This window comes from Camelus ferus, chromosome 8 (genome assembly GCF_009834535.1).
Source record: "Camelus ferus isolate YT-003-E chromosome 8, BCGSAC_Cfer_1.0, whole genome shotgun sequence".
NCBI lineage: Eukaryota > Metazoa > Chordata > Mammalia > Artiodactyla > Camelidae > Camelus > Camelus ferus.
In genome coordinates, this window is record NC_045703.1 from 23,219,151 (window position 1) to 23,243,966 (window position 24,816).

Consider the following 24,816-nt stretch of genomic DNA (forward strand, 5'->3'; position numbering starts at 1 on the left):
ATATAATTCCCTGTGCTATACAGTATAAACTTGTTGTTTATCTATTTTATATATAGTAGTTAGTATCTGCAAATCTCAAGCTCCCAATTTAGCCCTTCCTACCCCCTTTCCGTGCTGGTAACCATAATTTGTTTTCTATGTTTGTGAGCCTGTTTCTGTTTTGTAAGTAAGTTTGCTAGTCTTTTTTTTTTTTCAGATTCCATATATAAGTGTTATCATATGGTATTTTTCTTTCTCTTTCCAGCTTACTTCACTTAGAATGACATTCTCCAGGTCCATCCATGTTGCTGCAAATGGCATTATTTAATTATTTTTTATGTCTTAGTAGTATTCCATTGTAAATATACCACAACTTCTTTATCCAGTCATCTGTCGATGGCCCTCCCCTTTTAGTATAAAAGAAGCCTGAATTCTAACTCGGGTAAGATGGTTCTTTGGGACACTCCTCTACCATCTTCTTAGTCTGCTGGCTTTCCAAATAAAGTCCCCATTCCTTGCCCTAACACCTCATCTCTCAGTTTATTGGCCTGTCATGCAGTGAGCAGTATGAGCTTGGACTTGGTAACACATGCACAGACTTCCCCCATCATGCTCCATGGCCCTGAAGGGAAGACTCAAACCATCTCCCAAGGAAGGTACCTTTTAAGTTGTAACACCAGGGACCCCCTCACTTCACAATGTGAGGAGGAAGGAAGGAGCTGAAAATTCCCTGAGAGAAAGGCACTACAATTATGATATTTGGAGTTCCTAGAGCTGATATTCTAAGAGAGGCTCTCAGAGGAAATTCGATCTATTTCCTTCCAAGGACTCACTTTGGGAGGTAATTGTTGATAACAGTTTTCAGAGTCTGCTGTAGCTAAATTTAAAAATGATTTTTTAAAAGAATCTGGAAAATAATTTTTATATATATGTATATGAATCATTTTGCTGTACTTCTAAAACTAACACAACATTGTAAATCAATTACACTTCAACTGAAAAAATGTTTCAACCCTTTCTGAAAGGACTGTGCCCTCTTCTCTCTGTACAGACACATGACACACATGGAATTCTCATGCTGGCTCAGTCACCTGTGAATTCAAGAATTCACTGGAACTGAAGCAGGATTTGGGCCCTGTCAGACATGCATTCTTTGTGCTCCAAACTCAAAGAAAAGCAGTTTCGTCTCCTTCAGCTTTTACTTCCCATTTGAAGATTGCTCTCTTTAATACAAGCTCACTCTTTTTCTGTCTCCAAGGATCCTAAATGTTTCCATCATATCAGGCTTCGTATCAGTCTTTAAGGAGAAAGCTAATGACAGTATCAATTTTGGAGGCAGGAGAACTGGGATCTAGTCCAGGCCCTGCCTCTGACCAGATGTGGGACTTTGGAAAAGGTCAAATACATCAGTCTTTTCTCAGCCTATTATCATCAACCACACAAAAAGTATGCTACATATTAATGTACAAGGTGTCTAAGTTGTCTAAAATTCTCCGGGATCTGATAAATAAGTTTATATCAAATATGTCTATACTGAGAGGGAGAGAAACACTTCCATTTACTAGCAAAGGCCTTGAATGGTTTTGCCACTTACTGGCTACAAAGATTGCGGAATGTTATTTAACTTCTTTGAACCAGTCTACTAATCTAAAAGATGAGGATGATAATGGCCACTTCCCCCATAAGTCTGTTGCAAAGATTAAATGAGTTAATAGATGTAGCATGTTTACAGCAGTGCTGCAAATAGTAAGAGCTCAATAAATGTCAGCTACTGTCATCATCTTTATTGTCATTATAAAATGAGAATAACAACCTGCTTTGACTTCTTCCCATGATTCATGAGGGTCAACTAAGATAACAGATACCAAAGTTGATTTGTAAAATTTAAAATGCTATTCAAAGTTAAGGAATTAGGAGGGCAGGGATGAATTAGGAGTTTAGGATGAGCAGATAGAAACTACTATATGCAAACAAACAAACAAACAACAAGGTCCTACTGTACAGCACAGGCAACTAAATTCAATGGCTTGTAATAACCTATAATGAAAAAGAATATGAAAATAATATACTTATGTATAACTGAATCACTATGCTGTACACAAAAACAACACAACATTGTAAATCAACTACACTTCAATAAAAAATAATTTTTAAGGAATTATATGGGAAAAAATAAATTTAAGGAATTATACAAATGTTCAGCAACTGGTGACTGGATTTTTTTTTAAGTGCCATATCCCTACAATGGAAAACAATCCAGCAATGGAAAGGAAGGAGCTACTGGGACATACTACATATGGACGAACTGAAAGACATTTTGCCAAGTAAATGAATCCAGGCACTAAATAGTGCATATATATATGTGGCTGCCTAGGATGGGGTGGGAGCAGGGAAACTGACTGTAAACTGGCATGAGGGGACTTTTCAGGACACCGGAGATGTTCTACTACTGGATTGTGGTAATGGATGCACAACTCCACAAAGTTAATAAAACCATTGAACTGTCTACTCACAATGGGTGAATGCTGTGTTGTATAAATTATACCTCAATCAAGTTACTAAACTAAATAAATAAATACAAAGTTAAGGCGTTATTGTCACCTAATATGTTACGTCATAAACCCTGTTTCTTTCTTTCTTTCTTTCTTTCTTTCTTTTTTAATGATTTGAAATTGCTTGGTTTGGAAGACAAAGTTTGTTGAAAGCTGTAAATCTCTACACGAAGTAATAATAGCATTAACAAAAATAAATAATAATAAGTACATTTTAAGGCACTCTGTGATTGGTCCACGCCACACACAACCAACCTCACAGCCAAATACTCCCACAGAAACCCCTGAGTCCCACAGCCCACTCATTCCCAGAAACCAAGCTTTCCTTGGAGCTCCATCAGCCCATCTCTGGAATACACTGCAATGGAACGAAAAAGAACAAGCCTTAGAGCCAGTCATAGGTTCAAACCTCAGCTCAGCACATATCACCCGTATGACCCTAGGCAAAGAATTTACCCCTGAGCACTTCCTTTTCCCAGGGGCAGGAAGACAGGCCCTGAAGCAGAAAAACTAGCCCTACACCAAGGAGACTGGTCATAACTCTGCACATCCTCCCAAAGCCAGCTGAGCCCCAATTCCTCCACACAGGCTTTCCTGCCCCTTCAGCTCTTCCATGAAGTAATCCACTTAAGCGCTTCCAACTACCTTGACTCTGAGCTCCTTGAGGGCAGAGACCAGGTCCCCTATGTATGTCTCGAACTTCTAGGTTGGAAGTATGTAAGAAATATTTATTGAAAGTCAACAATTTCTGTTCATGACTGAGTGAGCAGCTTCTCATGAGGACTTTCGATGAAGAAGGGTGTTGATCATGATCCATTGTCAAGACATCTAGGACCTGAGGTTTTGGTCTGTTAGATTTGTCCTATCTCATCTGGTCTGCCTTACGGATTTCTTCACGGGAACAGATATCAACATGCACAAACATGGAGAAAGAGCCAGTTTATGGACAGGATGGAGTTTCTTCCCAGGGCAAGACTAACTGTTCCTGGAAAATTTGGACCCTGATGACAAAGTCTCATCACTTAAGTTAATCAACCTAGATTTATTATTCTGCTCCCCATACCCTGAGTTTGGTGGATACCATTGGCCAATAGAGTCAATAAATAGATACTTTTAAAGAGAAAATGCCTTCATTCAAAAAGTATTGCTGGAGACTATTGTCGATTGAATACTTTGTCCGCAGTATTTGCCCCTCCTGCAAAGGGCATCTCTACAGAGTCCTCCCCTGGAATCCCTCTCAGTGAAGGATGCATACTTTTTATTCATTTGACATCAGACTCAGCCATGTGGCTTGCTTTGGCCAATGGAATGTGAGTAGAAATGTTTAATTTTATCATTTAGCAAAAGCTTTAAGAACCATTGTGATGTCCCACCATTACTCTTCCCTCTGCCTAAGAATGGTCTGGCTCCATCAGCCTGTGTCCCAGGGCAAACATGCGAAGTGGACCTGCAGACAATCCACAGCTAATATGCACTGTGGGCAAAATATAAACCTTTGCTGTAGTAAACCACTGGCATATGGGGGCTATGCTTTGTTACCATAGCAGAACTTACTGAGAGTTGACTAATACAGAAGGCTAACTTTAGGCACCTCATACTCTCCCTCTGGCCTTTGTCATACTATAAATACAGAAGGCAATTTGAAGCTCATTTTTTGAAATCAACAGTAAAAGAGATACAAACTATGTCCTACAGTTACTGGAATTGTTTGGTGGGATAACGTATGGAGAGCATCTTGGACTACGTGAGCTCCATTCACGTGAGCCCCTCCCCACCACAACACCTTTCCTTCTCACTTTCTTCCTACTTCCACGGTGGAGGGTAGGAAGCTATGGACAAATGTCTCCTTTTCTCTGCACTGGTGAGGTGAACAAATCATACACAGTCCCTACCGTAAGAAGCTTCTAAGCTAGCTTCTAGCAGGAAAATGTGCATGCTTGCCTTCTTGTATATTAAAGTAAGTTTCCAGCATCCAGGTGGAAAGCTAACAAATGTGACTACAATGTTTCTCGGGATGAAGGCTTTGCACTGTTCATTTTTCCCACTTTCCACCACTACCAACCAGCTTCCTCCTAGACACACGCAACCCCCACCCCCACCTCCAACTAATACTCCCTGATGCTCAAGCTAGATTAGATCACCTCTCTTTGTGGTCCCACAGTTTTTTGTACGTCCCCCTTTGCCCAACTATTACCATGGATTAGATTTACTGGTTTATGAATTAGTTTTTCCACTAGACTCTAGGTCTATGAGAGAAGAAACTATATTTTCCTTATTGTATTTCCAGAAGCTAGCTCTTGCCCAGAACAAGGTACTAATTTATCAACATTTTTTTGAATGAATAAATTTGATCAGTTAATTCCTTCATAATGACTTTTGAGTTCTCCTTGCAAGTGGATGGATTTGTTTTGCCACGTGCTCAGGGATTCAACTCAATCCTTATAGATGTTTTTTTATGAAATATGAAATCGGTATGCGAGTTACATATACCTATAGTCTAAACGCACTCATAGAGCCTCATGGAAATTCAAATGGGCAATCCACAGATTGAATTATCAGCTCCTAATTAAGCAGATGCTGACTTTCATTAAAACTGGTAAAATTATCCCAGAAGTTAATTAATAGCTTGAGAATAACCATGAACTTCACAAAGCTGAAATCTGCCAAGGCAGGGGTGTCCTGAAGTATGTTCAGCAGAGTTTACAAGTGTACTATGTATGTTTCCATAGTTGCTTGCACTGTCATAACCAAAGGATAGATAAGCTAATTTCCTAAAAAAAGAATAGAATGAACTCGAATTTCCTTCATCTCTTGGAAGGATTCCAAAATTGCCAGAATAGGACCATGTCCTTACTTACTCCTAGGCTATCTAAAAAACTTTGATTCTGTGAGTTTCCTTTTAAAGATGAGGAATGATTTTTGTTCTGTTTATTTTTACATAACATCTCTATCATCAAACATATTTTAAAATGATGATTTGGATCAGTGCAGCCACTGTGAAAAGCAGTATGGAGGTTTCTCAAAAAACAAAAAATAGAAATACCATATGACCTAGCAATTCCACTCCTGGGTATACATCCAAAAAAAAAATCCTAATTCAAAAAGATACATGTGCCCCAGTGCTCATAGCACTGCTATTTACAGTTGCCAAGGTATGGAAGCAACCTAAGTGTCCATCAACAGATGAATGGATAAAGAAGATTGATGTGTGTGTATATATATGTACATATTATACACATACATCTATTGTGGAATACTACTTGGCCATAAAAAATAATGAAAGTTTACCATTTGCAGCAACACAGATGAACTTGGAGAGCATTATGCTAAGTGAAGTAAATCAGGGAAACAAACACTATGTAATATCATGTATATGTGGAATCTAAAAAATAAAACAAACTAGTTGATATAACAAAAAAGAAGCAGACTCATAGATATAGAGAACTAACTAGTGGTTACCAGTGGGGAGGGAGGGGTAGCCTAGGGGTGGGGGAGTGGGAGGTACAAACTATTGGGTGTAAGGCTACAAGTATGTATTGCACAATGCAGGGAATATAGCCCATAATTTTGTAATAACAATAAATGGAAAGTAACCTTTAAAAATTGCATAAATTTTTAAAAAATAAAAAATAACATACAAAAATAAAAGGAAATAAAATTTTTTAAAATAGAATCTTTCATTTAACTTTTTTTAAAAGGCAAAAAAACTTTTAAATGATGACTTATAAACACCATCTTTCTTTGGTAGGAAAAAAATCCTTCCATCCCATCCTCCTGTTGGGCTTTAGTCCACTTAAGCCTTTTTTCTTACTGTAATAATTAGTTTAATAGGATTAGCAAAGCAAATCACAATTCAAGACTTTGGTTTAACAACCTCTCTTTCTCTTGTTGGGTGAAATTCTCCTTCACACCCACACCTAGGCCCTGCTGAGCCTGAGAGGTACCCCAGAAGGCAAGAAGAAGGGTACACTTGCTTGCTTTCTGAATTGAAGGATGATTTCGTTTGTTTTAGAATTGCCAAGCCGCTAGGGGAAAAAATCGCCTTCTGGATTTTTGCCACAAGGCTTCACACAAGAAAGGCAAGCAAGAGGCAGGTATTTGGGGACCACATGGGCTGTCTATAGAGGTTCCAATGGCCTTTCAACTGGAAGATTACATCAAACTGTCTACAGATCATATTGTCTATGGAAGACTTTCTATTTTTTTTATGGCTCCCATGTCTCTTCTCCTATCTGCCAGGGTTATAGTTCAAATAATCTGATGTTGCCCCCAAAATATCATGGAATCAATCTATGTAAAGCCTCAAGGCTTCAGAGCCAACAAGGTCCCAGACAGGAAGTAAGCAACTAGCCCTGGGGAACCTGCCTTCAGCAGGACCAGGATTCTCTAAAGTCCCTCCCAAGTTAATTTCTCTAGCCTTGCCAGGTTAGTACTCTTGGAACACTTGGAAGAGCACAAAATCTCCTGCCAACCTGAAAAGTCTGCTCCCACCTCCTTCGCTGCTCTTTTTCTTCTCTGCTCTCCCTTACCTCTCTGTCTCTTTCCACTTTTCCCCACCCCAATTTGCCTCCGCTTTTTCCTCACCGTCTTCTTCCCATCCCTCTCCTTAAAGCATCCTGTGGAAGTTGACTGTAATTTTCCCCTTGAGGAAAGCTGAGTAATTCACCTCCAGAGCGTTTGCTTGGAGGAACCGCAGAGAGATAAGGTCCAAATTCGCCAACTCTTTTTCTTTTGCTCTCCCTCCCAACCTAGGCTGGCCACAAGAGAGGGGAATGGGGTCTGCCTCTCCTGGCACCAGTCGGCCCCTCTCCACCTGGGCCGCCGCCTGCAAAGGGCTCAGGAGGATGGACCCTTCCTCGCACCCCGCCGCCCCGTAGGCCAGATTTATAGTGTGGGCAGCGCTGCCCTCTAGCGTTTGCAACCGGGAGCCCTGAGGGCGCCATCGGCTCCAGAATTTCTTTTACAACCTAAGCAAGACCTGAAGCACCTCGGAGCTCTGACCCCTAGTTCTCCTCCACCACCGTCCACCGCATTGCACCCCAGCTCCCCTTTTCATCCCACCCACCCTGTTCTCTGTTCAGGGATGTCCTGGTTGGCTGCAACCTACCGGTCGATTTAACAGACTGCCCCCTGCTCCTGCTCCTCCTCCTCCTCCTGGTCCTCCTCCTCCTCCCCGCTCTCGCCTCCTCTTCCAGTTGGGGCGCCCAGACTTGGCAGAGAGCAGCGCCTGCCTCCCGGCGCGCCGCGCTTGGGGCCCTGTCTCGCCGCAGCCCCGGGGACACGGCGCGGGCAAAGGGCGCCCGAGGGGCCAGCGTCCGGGTTCTGCGCGCCCTGGAGCCGGGTGCCGTGAGAAGCGGCGCTTTGGTAAAGCTCGAGAGGAAAAGCAGCGGTTTGGAGTGAGACTTCTGGAGCCACGGGACGCCCGGATTCGCCCAGTGCGCGGCGGCTGCGCGCACCGGCCACAAGGTGAGGGGCGCAAGCTTTCCGGGGACGCCCTCGGCCTCCCCTTGACCCCGTCCGCACGCAGGGGATCCAGCTCCGGCTGGCGGATTTCTGCAGCGGCTGAGGCTCCAAGGTGCCGGGGGTTGGGGCCCAGGGAGGGCGACTACGGGGGTCACCAGGGCACCGTGCCTGCCCCTGGACTTCTTAGCTCGGGACACCTGAGGGTCGACCTTGTGTAGATCTGTGCTTTCAGAATTTTATCCTGCTTCCTTGCAAAAGGATTTGAGGGGTCTTCAAGATGAAATACAGGTGGAAGGGGTGCTTGGAGGAAAAAACTTGAGTGGAAATCCCACGGAGAGGGGTGTGCTGAGGGGACCGCGGAAGGATGAGCGGGAGTCAAAGCTGACGCTGACTGAAAAAACCTTTGGTTAGAAAGAATTGCACGGTTGCTCTAGCCCTCAGAAAAGAATGATGTCCTGCGCCCTGGGAAAGAAAATAGCCCAGGTGAGGAGGTGACGGAGCTGGCTTATTTCCCTAAATTACCAGATAAAGCTTGAAAGTGCGAGTGACGACGAGAAGTTTAGTCTTAAGCTATTTCCACCCAGTACTGCAAGGTGAGAGACTGGCCCCCTACGAAGTGAAAATGAGAGGGAATTGAGGCTAAATGGAAGTGGTTCCTGCTCCTATCTCATGGATCATATAAGGTTTTGCATTATTAAAATACAATCTACTTTTATGAGTTGCTGCCGGCGTCCACTTTGGGGTAGCACCTTACATTCAGCCTAACCCTGCTTGTCCTTGAGTTAGAAGGATGAGACAGAGGGTGTCAGCATTCCAGGATGCTACTTCTTAACCTTCCTTATTGTCCTTCCTTGCTTCCTGCACCAAATCTCTCAGAATGCAGGAGGAAATAATATAATAGATGGGCAAATGGATTGGGGGAGGGGTGTTTTCCCAAATAATTCAGGGTTCTTTTACTATTCTTCTTTCACCCCCAGCTCCAAGCAGTATATGCTCGGGTCTGAACTCGACATTGCTCCAGAATATATATTTGCCCTAGTTATACATTCAGATGTAATGTGCATGACCTTAAACACCCAAGGTGGACATGTTCATACCATATGTTATGAGTCTGGGGCTTCCCTAAAACATTGCTCATGGGGCAGGAAGCAGGAGCTGGGTCTGGTACCCTGTGCAGTCTCTTCCATGAGGAGCATATTTGAAATAGATTTTTGCAATATAGAGATTATGAGCCAGCCTTTCTTCTCTTGCTGGTGCACTTGTTTTCCTGCAGAATTAAATGAGATGACCCTGTCTTCCACAAATGAGTGAGCAAAGGCGTTTAAGGACAGCTTAGCAAATGCAGAAAATGTGCCTGCCTGCCTGTTTCCTCCACTCAGAACTTTAGCCCCCAGACCACAGAACTATGAAGATGAAGCATGCCTCCTAAGCGGGACTCAGCTCAGTTTCTGTATCATGTTTAAAGCCAAGCATGTTGCTTATTTCTAAAATTGCATAGCACCTCCACAACTAACTGTTTGGCTGCATGGAGGTGGGGGAGGTATCTCAGCCCAGGCATTTCATCACTCCAGAGCTATACAGAGAAACTCATTCAAATCCTGATTCATCACTGATGATAGAACTTAACTATTGTGTCATCATCACCTGATACGGGCTGTAGAAGCCCAGGGTTGCTGCAGATCTCTGTATAGACTGAGATTTGTCATGAAAGAGCTGAAAAGGAGCTCAGAAAAAATATAGCTGGGACTCAGGTCCTCAGAGATTTGGCATATGCATGCCTGAACATTCCTTTAGTTGGTCATTGTTCCCTTTGTGAAGATTTCCAGGGATGAAGACTTCACAGATTATTTTCATATTAGACAGTATCGACATCGACCATTCATGTCCACCAGCTGACAAATGAAAAAAACTTTGAAATCAACATCACCAATATAGTAAACTCAAGTTTTCCTTCTCTCCTCTTGTCCTGCCCATGGTGACTTTACTCGGGCCATATTCCCAGACCAAGTGCTCCTGGGTGTCCTCCTGGCACACCATTCCTTTGGGCACATGTTCCCTTGCAATTCTCCCTGATGTCACCTTGGTTAGCCTTTCTGGTATCTGCTCAAAACATCTGCTCCCCATTTCTTACTGAATCCTGCATCAATCATGTAAATAAATTTCTATTCTTTTGAGGAAAATAACCAAGTCAGGGATTCTCAGAGGTGGTATCTAAGAAGAGACAAAATCCAGGACACATCTCTAGCCCAGGTGACACTGCAATATGTTTCCATTTCCTGCTGTTTGACGAGATAATTACTGGGGAGTGAGGTGAGATGTACCACTAGCAGCACCTTGGGCCCACCTGGCTGAGGCCCCTCCCTATCGCCATATTAGGTGATAATGGTGATTTTCCCCCATCCCCATCACCACCTCCACCAAGATTCCAAAACTTCAAATTGAAAGTAGATCCCTTAGCAGAAGGCCTCAGGCCCTGACCTGTTAGGTTATCTTCACATTCCTCAAGCGTCCCATTCTACACCTCACCTTTACATACAGGTCATGTTTTCATGTCTCTGTGATACTTTATGGAATTTTATTTCTATACTATCCTTTAAAAGTACAAGATCTAAGTCTAATAGTTTAATATAGGGAGAACTTCCCTTTATTCCTGTAGGCTTATTTATATGAGAAAATAAGCTTGAGGCTACACAAGAGGTGAATTTCAACCAAAGAGGGATTTATTGTTCATACCGTATGTTATCAAGGCCATTCTGTGTCAGAGATGAACCTGGGCATTTTATTCCTTTATGCTCCTTTTTTCTCCACCTCCCACGTTCTTATGTGTGGGAAATTACATGAACATTAATTGCAGGGAAACACTGAAAGTGAGTATGCTGTGTGGCTGAGAAGGGGGCAGGTGGTTGGACAGGAAAGAGAAAAGGGGGGCAGATGGATGGACAGGGAAGAGAAAGGAGGGGCAGATGGATGGACAGGGAAGAAAAGACGGGAAATGGGCAGCAGCTCTTTAGTGCAGCTGACTCCTCCCCTGTTTTCTCCTCTCTGAGTTATTTCTAGAACAAGCATCGTCACCCCTAAAGCTGGGGGCCAGGTCAATCATCTTACCAAAGTCTATCTTCCGGGGAATGAAAGGACTTTGATCAATATCCCACCAACTTCTCATAATTTGATATTCATTTCCACATTTTGTAAATTAAGAAACTGAGAACCAGAATTCACAGAGATCATTCTGTCAGTCTGGTGTATTCCTGGATCACAACAAATTGGCCAAATCTTTAAGAATTGTCTTTCTAATACAATTAGATTCTGATTTTATTTTTCACTTCTTGTTGTTTGGGTTTTTTTTTTTTTTAATCCCATCCACTGTAGATTACCTAGTTCACTATAGTTATTGTCCTAATGATTTCAGGGTTTTTGGTTTATGGTTGTCTTCCCCTAAGACATAGCACATAACCAGGACACTTGTAATAAGTTCGTTGTTCACGCTCTCTCCTGGGTGACCTGTTCTCAACACGTACAGTTGTAGGATTAGGAAGACAAAATCCTTTGGAAGAAGCTGTAAAACCCAGTCCTTCAATATCTGGATCATTTTAAGTTGTGAGAGGATTGAGCGTCTCAAGGTTCTAGTTATCAGTACAGACCAGATGGAAGGTCTTTATGAAATCTGGCATGAGAAAGAAAGCATTTTTATAGCAATAAGATAATATTTTGAAAAATAGCAACCAATGGCAGCAGCATCTTGCGGTTCTAAAACTCACATCTTTCTAATGACCCCATCTACCAGAAGTGCCCAGGTAAAGTAAAACCAGACCCTGAGAAAGCTTTCCTTAGCGGCAGCTGTTCTTTATTTCTTTATCAAATAATGGGCACATGGTGATGTTTCTAGGGGATCTGGGAAGGATCTGACTTAAACATGAAAGTATGGGTTTTGTTGGGACAGCGTGCTGAAGAAAGTCAAATTTGTGTCAAGCTCTGTATTCTTGGGAATCAAAGACAAGCCAGAGTGTCTTTTTGGAGTAAACTCCACCAAATGAATAGTAAGATTAATAGGCCATATCTCCTCCAAAATGACTTCAGCTACATTATTCTAACAATGTTCAGAGTTATCGTAAGTCCATTCATCTCCACTGGTGGCAGTGGAAAAGGAGGAGGAACTAATTAACTTATAATCAGTGTCTGTTATGCTTCAGGGACTGTGCTAAGAGCTCTCCGTATATTCTTTCATTTAATGCTAACAAAAGCACTACAGGGTAAGTATTATCAACCCACAATTCATTCATTCATTTAAAAACTGCACTTGTCATCCAACTGCCAGACTTGCTGTCCTTTTCAGGAAGTTGCAAAAAATCCAGAGGGAGCAAAGGGAACACACACAAGGGGAAAAGCTAGAGAGAAGGTTTTGAGAGGTTTGCTGGTTGTGGAGGGGATCCTACGAATTTGGATTTCACTCTGTAGGCCTGGCAGAATCATCACAGAATTTTTTAACGTATTTAAATGTGTTTATTAAGAATACAAAGCAAGGGATAAACAACAAGTTCATGCTGTATAGCACAGTGAACTATATTCAATATCTTGTAGTCATGACTGAAGCACTATGCTGTACACCAGAAATTGACACAACATTGTAAACTGACTATACTTCAAGAAAAATATATGTTTTAAATATAAATATATATATATATATATATACATTAAATAATACAAAAAAGAATAAACAGCAAGGTCCTACTGTATAGCACAGGGAACTATGTTCAATAGCTTCTAATAACCTACAATGAAAAGGAATATATATATATATATAACTGAATCACTATGCTGTACACCAGAAACTAATACAACATTGTATATCAACTATACTTCAATTTAAAAAATTGAAGCAGGAATTTAAAATCTTCCCACAAAGGAAAAGCAAAAGAATAATATACAAGGCAGGGAGGGTATAGGTCAGTGGTAGAACACATGCTTAGCATGCACAAGGTCCTGGGTTCAATCCCCAGTACCTCCATTAAAAATACATAAATAAAAAAAACTTAATTACCTCTCACCCTCCAACAAAAACAAAACTAAACTAAAACTAAAAAGAAAAGTTATTAAAAAAGAATAATATACTTACAAAAAGTGTACCAATCATAAGTGTTAAGCTCTGTGACTTTTCTCAAAGGGAACATACCCAGGTACCTAACCACCACCAAGGTAAGAAATGGAAGAGCCCCACCACCCAAGTCCTCTCTCTGCCCCCACCCAGACAGTACTTCACCCTCCTCCCTAAAGGTAACCACTATCAGCCTTCCAACATCATAGATTATTTTATGCTTTATGTACACATAAATCACACAGAATGATCTCTTTTGTGATTTGGCTCAATTTTATATTCGTGAGATTTATTCATGTGGATGGTTATACCAACAGCTTGGTAATTTGCTGTGGTGGTGGGAATAGCGTTGTATTGTACGAACGCGCCACGATTTAATTCATCAGTCTACTGTTGATGGGCAGTTAGGTTGTTTCCTAGGTTTCTAAACCTGGTGAATAATGTTTACACTCACCAAGACTGAAAACACAGGAGAATGAGTAAGAACGCATTTGTTGACTCTCAGAAGGTTAAAAGAATTGCCCGAATCTGTGTTTCTGCCACAAGCACTTTCTCCGCTGGCTCCCACCACACCCCTTCCCCCGGCACAGCACCCCTCTCACCCCAAATTGTAATGAGTCACCCAAAAGGGAATGTGAACTACTTCATATTTCCTGAAATGAGGACCTATGAATCATCTGCTCTCCTCTTCAATGTAGTCTCCTTTCCGCAGCACAATTATAAAGGAGATGATGATAAATCAGCTAAAACTTATTTTTTTTTTAACTTTTAGACTACAAGACAAAATTCAGAGCAAGAGAATGGAAATAAAGGAAGTAGAACGTCAAGGACTTAGGTTTATTCTGGGTGGTTCAGGGGGATGGACCCAGTTAACAAAATGTGCAGAGAAGCAGACACCAACGCTGCACAGAAGGACTAACGTTCTCTGAAAATGCAATTAGATTGCTGGTGGGGTCTGGACTCCGCATGGCTGGAAGTCTTTGGGGGCATGTCACAGGTCGGGTTCTCCAAGAAACATCCTGAGATGGGGTTTATTATACAGGATGTTTATTAGGGAAAGCCCAGGGGAACCATATCGGTGGAAGGGAAGGAAGGAGGGTTGGGCAGAGGAAGACGCTGAGATGCAAAGTAGACCCTGGGGGGAGTCTGAGCCAGAATGACCCATGAGAATTGTCCCAAGCTGGGCCAAAAGGGTCAGGCTTCCCTACCCTTCCTCCCCCAGAACAGAATGTGGCTGTCAGGGTGCAGCCTTGCGGGAGGCAGCTCTCTGCAGCTGAGGCTGACAGTTGAATGCTGTCCGGACCCAATCCCAGCAGCTGGGCTGCAAGTCCCTTCTTGAAGGAGGGCTCTGGACAGGTGGGACTCTGTGTCCATCTCAGGTCTTTTTTTTTTTTTTTTTTTTAATATGGACTCCAACTAGAGAGGATGAAATTAGGTAACTTTCCAGGCTCCTACTAACTGTGAGATCTGCATTTACTCTTTTCATTATACCCAGGTTTCTAAGTCACTGAGGCTACTGAAGAGCTTACAAATTGTTGTAAATAATTTACCATTTTGCCTTTAATCTCTCCTCCTGCCATTTCAGCAAGAAAATATGTCACTTAAACTACTCAAAGTGGATGGAAGGCAAGACTCCCTACAAACACATGTGGCCCCTTGATGCAGAACTTCTTGTAAGAAGGGAGGGAGGGAGGGCATACTGCCAACTGTCCTCAGTGTTAATCTTTTAGATGTTCATAAAGGGACTGTGTGTGTGTGTGTGTGTGTGTGTGTGTGTCTGATGGTGATACCTATATTTAATGCTTGAAAAAGAATTTGCAATAACTGCTTCCTTATCATTGGACCTGCATGGCGACTAAAATATAATAGAAAAACTGCTCATGAAAACCTCTCCTTACCGTCTCTGCCTATCCAACTCAGTAGCATACACTTTCCTGCAAAGGGGGTTTTGTTGTGCGCTTTTGACAAGGGGCCAGCTGATCCTTGTTAGCTTAGAGAACCTCTCAGAGAAGATTCTGCAGGGGAAGCCCTGCTCTCACAGACACAGCAGCCCCTGAGCTGGCCCTGCCTCTGACCCCATGATTCATCCCTCTTTGCCTCCAGTGCCGAGGCTGCTGCTCCTGGCTGTCCCACAACTGTAGTTAGTGAATTCCTACCAGGAGCCACTCCACAACATTCTTATGGCCCAGAGAGGGCAGGGTGACACTCCATGTTTTGCATTCATCCGAAGCTCCATTCCTGGGCACTCTTTGCTTTTGCTCCTGCAGTTTGGTCTCCTTTCCAAAACAGTTTTAGTGTCTGCAAAAGCATCTTAATGAAAGAAACGTGGTCTGTTAAGAAAATGTCGTTAGTTTTTTTGGTCTTCGTTGTGTTAATTTTCTCTAATGTTCTTACTGCAATTCTCCAGTTTGCTTTTCTTGATTGTAATCTGATGCCTCCCCCTCCCTTATTACCTAATGTAAGTTCTTTGACTGCTTTGTGCCTCAGTGGTCCCAGTTCTAACATGAGAACGACAGTTCCTGCCTTCCAGACCTATTGTGAGGGGTAAGAAGGGGTAGTGTAACATAGGCTATGAAGAAATGGATGTATTATTACAGTTGCTGTCTTCATTATTATTTCTGTGTGGGATGTGGTAGAAATAATACTGACCTGCACATATCTGCAAGAAGCTCTAATTTGAAAAGATACATGCACCCCAGTGTTCACAGCAGCACTATTTACAATAGCCATGGCATGGAAGCAACCTAAATGTCCATCAACAGATGACTGGATAAAGAGATTGTGGTATATACATACGATAGAGTACTACTCAGCCAAAAAATAAAAAAAATAATAAAATAATGACATTTATAGCAACATGGATGGACCTGGAGATCATCATTCTAAGTGAAGTAATCCAGACAGAGAAAGAAGAATACCGTATGATATCTGTTATATATAGACTCTTAAAAAATGACACAAATAAACTTACTTACAAAACAGACACAGACTCAAAGACATAGAAAACAGATTTGTGGTTACCAGGGTAGGGGAAGGGGGTGTTGGAGGGATAAACTAGGAGTTCAGGATTTGCAGATACTAACTACTATACATAAAATAGATAAACAACAAAGTCCTACTGTACAGCACAGGAAACTATAATCAATACCTTGTAATAGCCTATGATGAAAACGAATATGAAAAGGATGTGTGTGTGTGTGTGTGTATGTATATATATGAACTGATTTTATATATGTGTGTGTGTGTGTGTGTGTGTGTGTGTGTGTATAACTGAATCACTATGCTGTACACCAGAAACTAACACAACATTGTAAACCAACTATGCTTCAATTTAAAAAAAAAGAATCCCAACCTAAATTTAGGTGAAGGATGTGGTACTGGCCTTGTAGAAATAAAAGAGTGATGGATCCAGGCTGAGTTCCACTGCCCTGAACCCAGCCGGCAAGAATTTTTCCTCTTTTAATTTCCAAACTGCCTCAGATCAGGGATGACCTCAAGCCCCAGAGAACGCTCTTATGTGCTGCTTTCTCCAACCACTCAACCTCCACACTCTGAATCCACTCACAAATCCTTCCTTGATACACACAGGAGAGAAGACTGACCCCAGGGTGGGACTCTGGAATTTCATTTTGCTGTTGCTCTGCACTTAGAAAGTCACATGACTTCTGCATACTCTGTAGTGGTGACTGTCAAACCTTAGTGCAGAAGAACCACCTGGAAAGCATGTTAAACCTCAGGTTTCTGGGCCCCACCTGCAAAGCCACTAATCAGGAGGGTGGGGTGAGGCCAAAGATTTGCATTTCTCACAGTCTCCTCAGTGATGCTGATGCTGTTATCTGCAAACCATACCGTGGGTGGCAGGGCTCTGTGGGGGTCAGCACTACGTACAAAACAAAATGTTTTTGTACAGCTAAAGAAACAGAAAACATATAAGGGAACTCATCTCAAAGAACTACAACCCAGATTAGACACATGTCATCTTTAAGCAAGAAAGCATGCTGCTGCCATCTTGCAAATGTTATTTCCAGAGTCGTCTTTGTGGGGAAAGCAAATTGCCTTTAAAAATGAGCAAAAAATGCCACATATATCACGTCAGGGAGCCAGCCGATCGTCATCTCAAAGGCTACCAAATGTTGACTAAATTCACTATATGTTCATAATTTTTTAAAAACAAGCAAGCTAGAAACAGAAGAAACAAATTTATTAGTAAACTAGAAATAGTTAAGGAACAGTTTTTCATAAGATTCCAAAATGGAAGCCACAGTCTTTTTGTAACCTAATCTCAGAAGTGACATCCCATCAGCTGTACTCCGTTCATTAGGGACAAGGCACTAGTTCCAGCCCATACTCAGGGGGAGGGAGTGCGCCAAGGGCACAAGCACCGGGAGGGACAGACCCCTGAGGGCCACCCTAAGGCTGCTGCCACATTATGAGGATACATGAAAAGTTGTTTGATAAGGACTCAATTCAGTATCAGCTGCTATTACTACCTCATAGTACAGTTCCTGGACTGAAATTAAAATCTATGTAATCTATTATAATATATGTAAAAGGAATTAGTAAAATGTAAAGATCTATGCAAAATTAAGATTTCATTAGCTTTATTAATGTTGAAAATCTAGCTCCAAATTATAGGTGGTGATATAAAAACAGCAAATCAAGGATTAAGTGATCTGAATTCTACACCTTGCTCTGAATGACCTTGGAATAACACTTATTTGTTTCATGCCTTAGTTATCTCATGAGGGCAATGATAATAACAGCCTTGCCAGGATCAAATGTAGTATGTATGTATATAAAAGTACATGGAAACCTAAAGAAATGAGATGCTGGTGATGGTGATGAGAACAATGGTAAAGGCGATTATGTTTCAGCTACTACTTCTTGGTCCTTTTTTTGACCATTGAATTAAACAGATGTGGTTTTTATCAGTTATGTTTTAAATGTGTGTATAAAATCCAGGTACTGCCAATTTTTACTACTAATTTTATATGACTTAATCTTATCTTGCTTTGCGCATGAGATATGCTGCCCTGAAAAATGGATGCAAATAGAATTTTTGGAAATTGACCCATAATTCAAATGCACAGAAAGGGTTTCTATATAACTAGGGGAAGTTTACAGTACATGTGTGATATTGTGATATAATTAATATTTTCATAACAGAAAGAATTGTCTTTATCTAATTAGCTAGAATTTTCTGACATTATATCAAGTACTTTAGAATTGGGCACACCTGTATAAATATTCTACTGTATAATCGAGCCTTAAAGTTATTAGAGAAAGAACTTGCAAAACAGCCTTTTGAAGTAGGCAAATACACCCAACTCTTGGTTATCTCAAAGAGTGTTTATATTTAATTCTTGTGCTATGTACACTGCGTCTCTCACTGTAAACTGACACAAATTTAGCAGGCGTAAGTAAAGTTCAAAATCTCCTGTTCAACCGCCTTAAGGTTTTTTCCCCTGCTTATAAATTTATTATATATTCATTGTAGAAAATATGGAAATACAGAAAAGTGTCCAGAAGAAAACTAAAATTATTTAAAACCCCACCACCAAGAGATAGCCACTATTGATAACTGGATGTAGCTTTGCCCACAGTGCTTTTCCTCTATATAAGCAGAAAACAGATGTTTCTTTTTTAATAATATTAGAAGCATGCGATGTGTTTTTTTAAATCCATTAACTTTTTTCCCATTAACATTATAGCTTTAATAGTTTCACATAATAACTAAACATTCTTTTGAAACATCACTTCTAATGAGAATATAATATATTGTGTGGCTATATCATAACTTATCTAACCAATCATTACTACTGGACTTTTAGATTGTCACCAGTTTTTTTTTTTTTAATACTATAAAATTATAGTGTGAAATTATGTAAATTTTATACTATAACATTATAGTGTGAAATTTTTTACTAAAATCTTTGTCCTTTATTATTCTGGTTATTTTCATAAGCATTTTGTAGCAAAGGGTCCTTGAAGTCACTAGAGGAAAATGAGGCTCGGTGATTTAATTGTGGATGGGACTTACATACACATAGCCTTTTCTCCCCCTTTCCCTCTCAGGTCCCCCTTTCCCTTACAGAAGTTTATGGGCTTTTAGTGCTGGAAATTGCAAAAGCAACAATCTAGTTGGAGTGGCATCTGTTCTGTTTTCCCTACCCAGCATCCATCCCCCTTCTCCAGTAACAGTGCTCTGATTTTCCTTGAAGAAATAGACTTCTTTACTCTCAAACTATATGACATGCTCAGGTGAAACTGAAGGCACCCGTTCTCCAAGAGTTACACGTGACCCAGACCAATCACAACACTTTGCTCTCCTAGCCTTTGTGATTGGTTCGGGGATGTCCCATTTTCCAGGACAGACCAATCAGAATCAATGAAACTCATTTTGGGGGTTTACAGGTGCCGCCAAAGGACTGTGTCTGGGCTGTGGGATTGGAGGATCTCTGCCTGACATAAAAGGAAAGCCCCCTAAAGATAACACCTTACATGGTGGAAAGAAGAAATGGAGAATGATTCCTGATTTTACCCTTTGACTTTCTGAATCCAGCTGTGCCTGGATCTATTCTAGAGCAATTCCTTTTTTCCATGTAAACTAATTTGACAGGATTTCTGTCATTTGTGTTTGAAAGGCTCCGCACTAATCCAGAGAGCTTACACTCTCACTTGATGAAGGTGAGTTGTGATCAAGATAGTATAAGTACAGACTTTATGACTTTATATGAGCTGTGGTCAGGAAGATTCTGAAGCTGAATCATGGATGCATCACTCACCGTGTAACTGCGGCAAAGTTCACAGGCCCGCCCCGCCTCAGCTTCCCTACCTCCACAATGAGGAGAATGAAGGGCTACCTACATGAATGTGTGAAAAGCGCTTAGAGCAGAGCCTGGCATCTCCTAAGTGCTGCATGATTGTGCCCCTGCTGCTGCTGCTGGTGTTTTGGAGGTGGAAAGTGAAACACAGGAGAGTTAAGTGACCTGTTTTTCTCAGAGGTTTGTTGGCCAAGCTAAAATTCAAACTTAGGTCTTCTCTTTCCTCTGCTCAGTTAACCATGTCGTCATTTTTATGACAGGGATTTAAGCATTAAGCTTTGAGGGGATTTCTGTCCATCTATTTGAATAGTTCTGACAAAAGCATTGGAGAGAAATCTGGAGCCCACAAAATAAATTAATGTTACTAACAGTGACCAGACCCTGCCGTTAGAACTGTAAGTTATAACTTATAACTGAATATCTTTTACTATGGTAAATTTAATTAATTTAGTTTAATTTAAATAAATTTAATTAAATAAATTTATTGTGATAAACTTAATTTAATTAAACAATAAATTGTTAAGTGTATTTATTTAATTAAAATTAAAATACATTTTCTGGTGACTTCTATTATTACAAGTGGCTAGGAAGGAAACACTTGGTCCCTCTCCCAGCTTTTTATTTCTTAAATCAAGTATACCTTCCCCCTATACCAGGTGCTCCTGCACAATGTCCTCGGCTAGTGGGCTCCCATTACTACTGAGCGCTGGGGGAACGTGTTTGCTGGGGGAGGCAGCTGGTTTCTCCCAAATTTAAATCAGATTTCATCGTGTCTGGCTCAGAGAGAACGTGGCATGTGGCAAATGAATACACAGCTGCCTGGTGAATTTTTCCAGTGAGAATTAGTCTAATACCTAAATGCACAGTGAATAAAACATTTTCTAAATAAGAATAGCACGTTCAAATTCCTTGTCATTGTTAAATATTAAGAGTCAGGTCATGCCCTTGAATTATAATAAAATCCCACTATCCTACTTGGAAAATTACCTCATATTTAATGTCATACTATTCAAGTCCAGGCTGCCTTTTAAATTTTATTATTACAGACTTTTTTTCAGACAGCTACATTGCCTGTTGTTAAAATATAAACTCTTCTTTGAGTGGAGAACTTCCCTATCAAGGCCTTAGAAAGTTCTGATAGAGGAAAGTGTGTAAGAACGGTGACGGGGGAGGTCCTTGGCCTAGGGCTTTGGAATAGTCTGATCACAATTCAGACACAGCCCTGCCACTTCTCGGCTGCCCACCGGTGAGCAAGGTACTTACTACCCTCTGCCTTAGTTTCCACACCTGTAAAACAGTAGTTATAACATCACGCACTGATGATAATTCAAACCTCATGAAATTGCCAGAATCAAAATGAGAAAATGTGCATGATGCTCTTAGCACCTAGTAAGGAAGCACTCAAAAACGAGAGCCGCTTTGTTGCTGGTTCTAAAATCTGCAGGACATCTAACTGAAAAAGTTATCACACCTTTCTGGGTCTCACTTTTTGTCATCTTTACGAGTAAACTGGATCAGATTCCATGTAAAATGCCTTTCAGGCTTAAAATGCTACAACAATACCCATAAGTGTGTACCCATAACCCCAAATCTGTAACAGTGTCAACACTGGGAAAATTTTTCAAACCTGTTCTTCCACAGTGAAATCAAGCTGCACCCATTCTCAGCAAGGTCCATCTATTCATGACTTTCCATCCATTGCTCAGATTTTTCAGCACTTGCTTGGGGAGGAGAGTTAATGGCTCATTACAGAACTTTCCTCATCATGACGACTTTCATAGTATTATTGACAATCTTTCAGATTCCATAATGAATCTTTATCATCATCAAAGGACGGTATTACGTTGTTAGCACAGACAAAAGTAACCAATTCACGGATTAGCTTGGTTAATGAGGATCATTAATATAGATTATTCCCTCCCAGTTGTTTTGGTGCGGTGGGTGTTGAGTGCTTAATTCACTGGAAGAAAAAACAATAGATATAAATATACCCTGTGAGACTGAAAAATGTTTTTCTTCTAATAATAGAAGTGGAATAACGCAAATAAGAGCGTCACCTGAGTTTTAAGTGGCACACAGTATTGTTGGCCCCCAGACTGACTGCTGGCATGAGTACCAGAAAATATAGCCAGGTATTGGCAAATATCTTCCGTATTATTGTTAAGAAAGTAAAAATAAATGCCTCTTCGTTGGTGTGAATTTTCCTTATTTGAGGCTTTCTTGATTACAAGTAACAGATCCCACTTCAAATTAGCTTAATCATGAAGGGAATTTATTAGAAGTTGCTGAGATATATGTAGAACCCCAGAGCCAGAACTAGGTGCTAGGAAGTTATCCAGAAGCTGAACCCAGTGTGTATATGTCTCTCTTTTCTCTCTTTCCCTCCCCTTCCTATCCCCTTCCCTCCCCGCCTCTCCTCTCTCCAGATTGGCTTTCAATGCCTCTGCAAGCACATAGCCAAAGACACGTGTTCCACAGCCCCTTAGTTTAGATGCCCAGATTCAGACAACTCAAAGAGAAAACCAATAAACATCTCTCATTCACAGGTCCAAATTTTTAGAAGAAACTGACTGGCCCAGCTACAGTTAGGTGTCCACCCCTGACCCAATCAACAATGGCCAGAGGGCGAGGTCACAGAAATGCAAACAAGATTGCTGGGAATCTAGTCCTAGCAGGAGGGGAACGGTATGCAAGAAGAAAAGAGGATATCGGTTGTAGAGATACTCCTCCCAAAACTCTGTTCTTCCTTTTGGCTGGTGCACAAACACACACACACACACACACACACACACACACACACACACACACACAAACACACACCCCTACCTCTCTCTTTATTCTGAGGTCTCCATGCCGTACATGATTTAAAACAGCTTACCCTGAACTACACACACACACACACTCTCTTCCTAAAGGGAGATAATCCAATCAGTCATATCTAGCAACTGAAACCAAAAATGTCATCAATGAGCCCCTCTCCTCAAAGTGAATGATTTCCAGATTAGCCCATTTTCCCTCTAGACCAGACTCCATTTTGTTCAGACAACGCTCCTTTCCATCCTGCAATGCAGTGGTTAAGCGGAAAGATTAGAAAGCTGTCAGAACCACAAACACCCCCCCACTTAGAAAAAGATACAAGAAACAAAAATCTTCAAGGCAACACCGTACATTGGTTACCAGACCACAGAATCTATTGCATCTCACAAGACAAGGATTAGAGGGGAAGCTAAAAATACTTTATAGGCCTCCATTGGTGGTGGGTAGGTTCCTTGCTTAATCAACTGCTCCAGGGACACACAATGCAAATGAGGGAATTCTTTCTGCATGTTCCCCCGAGTGACTCCGCCAGTCAGTTCCACATTCTCTCTGTAGCTCTGTTGACCACGCTCTGTGGCTCTGCAGCCTTCTCTATTGATGCAATTTCTCTCTCAGTCAAGATTCTTTGGGTTGCAAGTAAAAACATACACAGATACAAAAACCACACAGCTTAGGGAAAAAATATATTAGGGGTTTATTGGAAGGGTACAGGGATATATCAGTTAGTGCTTACTGAATAACAAGTGACCCCAAAACTTACTGACATAAAACAGCACCCTTTATTTAACTCAGTTTTGGAGAGGGGCTGGGTAGTTTTTCTGGTCTGATCCAGCTCAGCTGGTCCCTGCGGAGTTGCTTGTGCATCTGCACACAGCTGGCAGGTCAGTTACAAGCCTGATCTAGTGTGTTCACACATGTATGGGGGTTGGCAGGCTGTCATCTGGTGCATGGAGGTGGGCCATTCTGGACACTAGACAAGGTGTCTCCACTTGGTGGTCACAGGGTTCCTAAAAGAGCAGCGGAGGAGGCTGCAAAGCTCTTGAGACCCAGACTCAAAACATATACAGAAATCATAAAATTCCATTTCTGCTGTGTTCTATTGGTCAAAGTAATTAAAAAATTCAGCCAGATTCAGGAAATGGGGAAAAGACCCTCCTCATGATGGGAGGAGGTGCAAAATATTCTGGGCACTTTTGCAGTCTCCAGCAAGTGATATTTCAAGATCAAAGATCATGTGAATAGCCAGACAACACAGTGGCTGGAACTGGGAACTGCAAAGCTAGCAGAGCCTGGGAGATTTCCATTTTCATTCAGGCTATTGTCTGCCTCGCATCATATCTAGCTCTGCTTCTCTCAATAAGACAACTAACTTTATTCTGTGACTTTCTTCTCTTTGGTGTGTGTATACAAGACCCAGAGAACGGCCCCACAATTCACCAGGGCACATGTCTTCAGTTCAAGTGACCAGTGGGCAGCTGTTCCCCCAGCCCATCCGCTGCGGGTGGAGAGTCACAGAATACACACATGGTTGCTGGGAGCCCACCCTGTGGAAGGGGAAGTTGTGGGATCTTTCTCAGAGGATGAGAGACCCAGGAGGCACTTGCTGGCACAGTGTGTCATGACAAAGCCTGCCTGCTATAAAAAAGACATTATATCTCCGGATGAAGTAAGTACCCTACCACTAAGTCAGTAGCCGGCAAGAGCAACAAAATTTGAAAACAAGCTGGTCATTTTCTTTGATCTCTAATGAATCTGAAGCTCCCATAAATACTCTGCTCTTTTAGAAGGTTTGTAAACAATATTTAATGGAAGTCAAATTTGGTCTGCAGCGTATTTTTTTCATTCAATTTTTCCCTTTTATCTTGGGAACGTCCCCTAAGGAAAGAAATATTCCAGAGCACCATCACACGATGCGTCTGGGAAAGAAGCATAGCATAAACCAGAGCAAATGGACTATCTGCTTCCTGATAGCAAGCATGATTTTCAGGAACTTCTCTGAGCCCAGGTCTTATGACTTCACCATGCTTCCTGCACTTTCCTGAGGTCCAGCAAAGAATCAGTTTCCCTGGCATTCTTGTTGGGGTGATCA

The 24,816-nt window shown here is 41.5% G+C and overlaps 1 protein-coding gene and 1 long non-coding RNA gene across 2 annotated transcripts in view; one reads left to right on the forward strand and one right to left on the reverse strand.

Annotated features, from left to right (window-relative positions):
* Positions 1–465: 465 nt before the first annotated feature.
* Positions 466–6,985, reverse strand: LOC116665298. Its single transcript, XR_004321843.1, has 3 exons — positions 6,976–6,985; positions 4,766–4,769; positions 466–551 (listed from the first exon to the last, which is right to left on the reverse strand). It is a non-coding gene; the product is annotated as an uncharacterized LOC116665298 (long non-coding RNA).
* Positions 6,986–7,718: 733 nt separating this feature from the next.
* HTR1E (5-hydroxytryptamine receptor 1E) overlaps positions 7,719–24,816 on the forward strand; it is a 66,918-nt gene continuing 49,820 nt past the window's right edge. The window contains exon 1 of the mRNA XM_032484561.1: positions 7,719–7,997. The gene's annotated coding sequence lies outside the window, so the exon portion shown is untranslated. The remainder of the gene's footprint in view (positions 7,998–24,816) is intronic.